General features: G+C 45.1%; 1 pseudogene; it reads right to left on the reverse strand.

Moving 5' to 3' along the window:
- Positions 1-757: 757 nt before the first annotated feature.
- LOC136531295 (alkaline ceramidase-like) lies at positions 758-7,516 on the reverse strand (annotated as a pseudogene).
- Between the last annotated feature and the right edge of the window lie 292 nt (positions 7,517-7,808).

Here is a 7,808-nt window from a genome sequence, read left to right on the forward strand (position 1 = left end):
TACTAAAAAATGAAGTCATTTTGGACAGCAACACGATCTCCAAAGCATAACTTTGACTACTTATTTTTATAAAGATATTTATCAAAAAGTGATATATGTAAATTTTTGTGAAAGTATTTTTCAAGACAAATCTATACATATGGTTTTCACATTTCCAAACTCAACAACTTAGAAGTTATTCATGATTTATATTTCCAATGTTTGAACCCAAATCTTATCCTAAAACGACTTTAATTTTTTAGTACGGAGAGAATACTGTGTAGTCATCCAAACATCCACAAATGGCACGAACCCTCCAAAGAGTGCAGATGTTTCCACAAGTAGGATACCGTGCAAACAATGGGAGCGCATAATAACCATTTCCAGATAAACAGCCTACGCCAACCGGCAGGCACGCTTTTACTTTCCTGATATAAACAGCCTACGCCAACCGCAGACACACTTTTACTAATTATTCCTATCCAGATAAACAGACTAGGACACCAGCAGGCATGCTTCCTCCGACGCAGTGCATACAAAAATAACCATCAGAGCAAGAACAGCTCAACTCAGGAGAGTTGTCTATTGGCAGCAACACAAGTCAATGAATCAACGGTCATCATATGGATGGATGTATCTCCATGCGGAGTGGTAACTAGTACAACTGGACTTCATTCAACGACACAAACGAATAAATAAATAACTCAGTCCTATTAGCACCAAAAGGCAATTGCAAAGAAACCAAAAGAAAGATGGCCAAAACTAGGACACCAACACAACCAACTAATATCTGTTCGATGATTAAGTATGGTACAGAACAGGTGTCAGTCAAAAGTTACCAAAATCTATTGTGACATCAGAACATTATAGTCCATAATCATTTGGATGCCCATATACAAAAATGCCACAACTTGTCTGCGCACATTGGGGGGCATTAGCTTACTGGTGGCGGACTGAATAGAGTGTTCAACAGAGACAAATCATTCCCTCTTTTCTGGTTTCTGGACCTTGACATAAGGCAAGAATCCAAGAAGGTGTGTGATCCGCGGCTCCCACCCACGTTGCTGAGCTCGACAGAACATTAGGAATGTGTTTGCATAGTATGAGTTGAGGCCCATAAGCACATGCCACCATGCGTGCCCCTGCGGGTTGACGTACCAATGCGAAAGCTTCTTACAGAAGATGCGATCAACTAGCCAGCAGAGAGTCCCAAGGGTTAATGTAAGAACCCACAGCTTTGCAAGCCGCTTCGCAGCCACGTCTTTCGTCTGCATGTAGTACTTGTACATCCGGGGGATGCAGAGGAAGCAGAGGCCAATGTAATGCAGCTTGAATACAACTTGGAACCGGGCAAAGGAAATGAACTACAGCAAAGGCAGCACCATATAGGAAAAGGAAAGTTGGCATCGTGCTCCTGTAATGCCAGTCCGGTGAATAAAGGACATACATATAAAGAAGGATCTCCCAAACCATCGGAGTCTCATCACTCTGTTGTAGACTGGAAAACAGAACATCGACAAAGCAGCATGTTACCAAAAAAGGATATGTTGCACAAAATAGAGTAAACGTTATGGAAATTAACTACAAGATGACTAAACAGGTCACAGAGGTAGGAAGTTTATGAAAACATCCAACAGTGACCAGTATGCTAAAAGTACAGTGCCCCCCCCCCCCCAAACACACACAAAAGGTGATGATCCAGCAAATTACAACCCCTCACATTCCTAAAAGGCAGAGAAACCCTTGAGCTTTGAGTATGGATTCTAGTCCTCGTTTCAGGCAGGCAATATAAAGTTAAACAGATGCGCCCCAATTTCAAATGAGTTCTCTATGCTGAGTTTAGTATATGGCAAAGGTCAAAATTAACCATTGTTACATGTTAGTGGTTTTTTGTCATTCGATACACTCAATGATTGGTCAGGCTGAAGCTGCCAGTTCATCCATCATAAGAGATGACTAGATTACCTTGGTTTTTTCCATGAAACTGTTGATGAAGATTTATTAGAAGCAGATACAACAAAATGAAACAAAAGCAGATCTTTCAACAAATGCGGTAGACAAATGCAGAGATTTATCAATGGACATCAGAACAGAGATAATTTTGGGCATCACAATCACAACATATGCCAATCGGTGTGTTGGTCAGCAAGTGCATCAATATATTGCCAAAAATGGAACCATATGTGCCAAAATGGAACACAAAATTTATGCATTTGAGGTAGTTTCTGCAGGCATGTGCATGCAAAGTGTATTTGGTGCGTCCAGGGAGCCGTTAACTTAAGAGGTAGATCAGGAACCATTTTTTGCACAAAATGAACCCAAGAATCCGAAACGGAACACAAGAAAGAATACCGAACATCTAAGCAATATACCAATGTTTTACAGACAATTTCAACCATCTTTGTTTGCCAGCTAGAATTTTTGTGCAGGAGAGCTATGCTTTCAGGGTTTAGAGTGGAAATAAATTTTGTGCATGCTACTGTTAAAAGACCTGTGCCAGAAGTTGACACACTACTCTAGCACATGGTGTCGGGGACCTAACACCGGGGTACCCCAGGAGGTGGAACCAATAACCATCGAACGTTAAAAACTTCTGGACGGACAAGGGCGCCGCTGCGTTTCTTGCCCGAGTGACGGGAGTTTGGTTCCGCCTCGCCCGACGCCTTTGGGCCAGCTCCACCTCGCCCGAGGGTTTAGGGATAGACTCCGCCTCGCCCGACCCCTGAGGGCCAGGCTCGGTCTCGCCCGAGGGATAAGGGCCAGCTCCGCCTCGCCCGAGAGCTTAGGGATTGACTCCGCCTCGCCCGACCCCCGAGGGATGGGCTCGGTCTTGCCCGAGGGATAAGGGCCAGCTCCGCCTCGCCCGAGAGCTTGGGGATTGACTCCGCCTCGCCCGACCCCCGAGGGATGGGCTCGGTCTCGCCCGAGGGATAAGGACTGAACTCTGCCTCGCCCGACGTCCGAGGACGAACCTCGCCTCACTCGATGTCCAAGGACTGGTTTCGTCTTGCCTGACAACCTCTCCCCGTTCCCTCATGATGATAGGTGCAGGGTAGGACAAGACGTTCGGGTCAACTGCGGCTTCAAGGACCATACCCCGCGCCTCGGCAGGAAAAGTACTGCCAGGGAACGACGGGATGGGTGCTCTAGACCCTCCCGGACGTAGCAGAGTCTGAAAAGTGTTGCGGGTGCGTGCTCTTCGCCCTGTAGAGTTGTAGGCGCCGCCTTCAGCTCTGGGACACGGAACCCGACGTAGATATGCGACAACCACTACGGTCCAGGAAAGGACTCGCGTCCTCCACAAATGACGGATGTGCGGTCACCACGTTATGATCACAGGGGAGCGGCGTCCGCTTCCCGGCCCCTCGGGTCCACCAGATCGGAGAGCTCGCTTCAGCCTCCGGACACCCTCTCCAATCGGAAGACCTTGCCCACAGCGCTACTCCGGACCCCGACCCCGCGTCCCTCCGACAGAGACTCATAGGAACCAGAAGGCGTGCGGAGCAAGGCTGGGCAAGGCTCATAAGTCAAAACCACTGTACCAGCGTCCATACCCTACGCGGAGCAGTACTCTGTAGCCATCCTGAACATTCTACAGTGGCATCGATAGTATTGTAGGCGCTTATCATCCTTTCACACACACCGGAATGGACAACAAGGCTTGGTAGACGTGAACAACAAGGCTAGGTAGCGTACACACCCTAGACCTCTTACTTATAAAGCCGTCCCCTTCATCTATAAAAGGGGATGTGCTTCCTCCAACAAAGGGACCGACTCTTGACAACACAACACACATAGTCAAGCTGCTACCAAGCTCTTGGCATCCTTTCGATCCTTCTATCAGAGACTTGGGACCAGTCCCTCTCTCGATCGTTTGTACCCCCCTACTACGAACTATTTTTCGGTGCTAATAACACGAGCAACAACAGACTGGACGTAGGGACATTCGGCCCGAACCAGTATAAATCTTGTGTCCTTTAGTGCACCATCCGGGCCTAACGCGCATTACTATAAATTTACTTGCCGGTGCTTGTACGAAACACCGACACATGGACTCATGTCAATCAAGACATTATGTAGAAGAACACTCCTGAGAAAGCTTGTGCAGTAACAGAATTGTTGTAAGCTGTGACTTTTTTTGCACAAAAATAGAAGGCCAGTGCAAACGCTACATCCTGAGCCCACTGTGCAGCGCCAAATGCACGTGACAAAAAGGGAAAGATTGCACAAAAAGAGCCCAACAATGCTATGTTCCATGTCACCCAATGGCCTTCAGCTCAACACAACAAATTGCGCTAAAATATGTAGCCTTGTAGCAACAAATCTTAAATCAACAGTTCCTTGGTGGTTTTGACAGAATGCACGCAAAATTCACCCAAGTAACCCCCCCCCCCCCCCCCCCCCCCCCCACACACACACACCAAAAAAAAATGCCCGGTGCGCCCACCATATGCACATGTATTCACCATATAAGTCACTCAAAAATTCAAGTTTAGCACCCTAGTTACTTAATATTGCTATGCCCCCACCCTCAAAAGTTTTTTCCTGGCTTCGCCGCTTAATGGGTATCTCAATATTCTGAAAGTTCATCTACTGAATCTGCACATAATCCAAGAGATAGATATCTTCTGGTTTTGAGTCAAAATATATAATACTACAAAAGATTAAAAGGACGTACCCAGTGCAGAGAGCTCCCGCTCTGTGCGGGGTCTGGGTAAGGGTGTCAGTGGCAAGCCTTACCCTCGCCTGTGCAATGCGAGGAGACCACGACTCGAACCCGGGACCTTCCGGTCACAGGCGGTAAGACTCTACCGCTTGCACCAGGCCCGCCCTTCAATACTAGAAAAGATTGCACAAAATAAAAGGAGCAAGCCAACTGTAATGAATTTTTTTTATATATAATAAACTATGAAACATTGGATCAGTTCCATATCAATAATTCTACAGAGAAAAGCAAAAAGATGAATACTCAAGAAAGATAAATAATGCAGATGTTCTTGAATGAAGCATCAAATCTAGAAGCAATAAATTAGAAATCTCCTTACAGTTAATGGCAACCACAATTTTATTTTATAACAGATGAACAGCTCATCTTCTGTTGATGAAGACTGATTAGAAGCAGATACAACAAAATAGAACAAAAGCAGATCTTTCAACAAATGCGGTAGACAAATGCTGAGATTTATCAATGGACATCAGAACAGAGAATTTTGGGCATCACAATCACAACATATGCCAATCGGTGTGTTGGTCAGCAAGTGCATCAATATATTGCCAAAAATGGAACCATATGTGTAGTAACAGAATTGTTGTAAGCTGTGACTTTTTTTGCACAAAAACAGAAGACCAATGCAAACGCTACATCCTGAGCCCACTGTGCAGCGCCAAATGCACGTGAAAACTGCAATGCGCGTGACAAAAAGGGAAAGATTGCACAAAAAGAGCCCAATAATGCTATGTTCCATGTCACCCAATGGCCTTCAGCTCAACACAACAAATTGCGCTAAAATATGTAGCCTTGTAGCAACAAATCTTAAATCAACAGTTCCTTGGTGGTTTTGACAGAATGCACGCAAAGTTCACCCAATTAACCCCCCCCCCCAAAAAAATGCCTGGTGCACCCACCATATGCACGTGTATTCACCATATAAGTCACTCAAAAATTCAAGTTTAGGACCCTAGTAACTTAATATTGCTATGCCCCCACCCTCAAATGTTTTTTCCTGGCTTCGCCGCTTAATAGGTATCTCAATATTCTGAAAGTTCATCTACTGAATTTGCACATAATCCAAGAGATAGATATCTTCCGGTTTTGAGTCAAAATATATAATACTAGAAAAGATTGCACAAAATAAAAGGAGCAAGCCAACTGTGTAATGAAATTTTTTTATATATAAAAAACTATGAAACATTGGATCAGTTCCATATCTATAATTCTACAGAGAAAAGCAAAAAGATGAATACTCAAGAAAGATAAATAATGCAGATGTTCTTGATGAAGCATCAAATCTAGAAGCAATAAATTAGAAATCTCCTTACAGTTAATGGCTAACACACTTTTATTTTATAACAGATGAACAGCTCATCTTCTGTGCAGTTTTATACGCAAAACGGCTAGATGGAGAAATAATTTCCAGCCTTATGCCAATGGCCCTTTCCCAAAAATGGTATCGACAGTTCTAACTTTAATACATACATACCCCCTCCAGTCAAAAAATACTTGTCACAATTGACTAATGGTCTTTGATGCATATCTTTGACTTCTAGAGTATTTTTTAATATGAATTACATGTTTCCAAACTCAATAATTCAAAAATTATTCATGTTTCTAATTTTTATTAAGGTTTGACCAAATCTTGTCTTAACCGACATGTTTTTGTGACCGGAGGGAGTAGAGAAAAACATATAGGTAATTAATTAATAACTTATAACACCAAGAGAAGGTATACCATGGCAAACAAACAACACAAGAATACAATGCACAAGGCCATTCCATAATGACCTGAACTCGATCAAGTGCATTGGGAAAATAATAAGCTCTAGTTATAACAGTTTCTCAAGTAATTACCAGTAATCACAAAGTTAAAAGTGACATTTCACATAAACATAAAGAAGTTTCAATTTAAGAGAAAACTTACAGAAGTTGCAAGGTGGCATGGAAAATCATACTCCCAATAGCAAGTATCATATTGGATATGTGAAGGACACTGAACCGTTTCTCAAAACCTTGGCGGAAAGCGTTCACTAATCCAATAAGCGCCAAAAGAACGCATGGGACATTAGAGATGGTATTGTAGAATTCTGCGATATATGATGAGTGTGCATAATTCTCCTCGCACAACTCAGTCGTTGATGTAACAGGCCCCCAGAAGCTCGCTACCATTGAATCCGCCATTCTTAGCTCTTGATTTGCTACCCTAGCAACAGCCTATGTCACCAGAGTTGGAGGACAATGTGGCTGGTGCTAAATCATGAGTGCACCAAAGAAATAATCTGCAAGGATGATATACAAATCAGGGTTCCACATATGAAATTATTCAGACAGCTTCATATGGGAGCAGCAGTTTCGCACAGTAGGGCGTCATACCTTGTGGTCAGGGAGGATGGAAGGCGGCGAGCGCGTATAATGGACGTCGGCGTCGGGGAGGCCACGAGGACGCGACGGTGGGGCGCCCGAGATGCGTCGGCAGCGGCTGTGCAGGGGACGGGGGCGAGCGGCTGGCGGAGTCTTGGCCGACGTTGAACAGGGCGTCGGGGAGCCTCCCGGCCGGCGATGGACAGGGCGGCGGGCGGGATTCGCCGGGGGAGGACGGAGCGGCGGGATCCGGATCCGGCGGAGGAAAGCCGCAGCCGCGGCGGAGGACCTCCCGATCCGGCAGATGGGAGGTCCGGCGACGGGCCTGGGGCGGCGGTGGTGGTGGGGACGGAGGCCGGCGACCACGGGATGGGGGCGGACGGGAGGAAGCCGCGCGCCTGCGGGAGAAAAACGAACGAGCGGATTTTTGGGTAGTCTGTTACTGTGTTTTGGCCCAACACGACTGGGCAGTGGGGGAGCTAGATTCAGTGACTTAGCTTGTCCAAGTCACAACGTAACATACCTCTTCCACCTATTGTCCAGCATAAATCTAGAGTGATAATGGTTATAAGTGATCTAGGACCGGAACTTAGTCTTTTTTCTCAACTGTGAAGACAGACCTCCGCAACAATAATAGTAGAAATTAATCAATCACGAATTAATCAATCAGTGATATACTTCCCAGCTGCCGCTAGTACTAACAAATATAGCACAAGAAAAAAAAGAGCACGTGCATAACACTAAATCATTCAAA

This window comes from Miscanthus floridulus, unplaced genomic scaffold, assembly GCF_019320115.1.
Source record: "Miscanthus floridulus cultivar M001 unplaced genomic scaffold, ASM1932011v1 fs_31_1_2, whole genome shotgun sequence".
NCBI lineage: Eukaryota > Viridiplantae > Streptophyta > Magnoliopsida > Poales > Poaceae > Miscanthus > Miscanthus floridulus.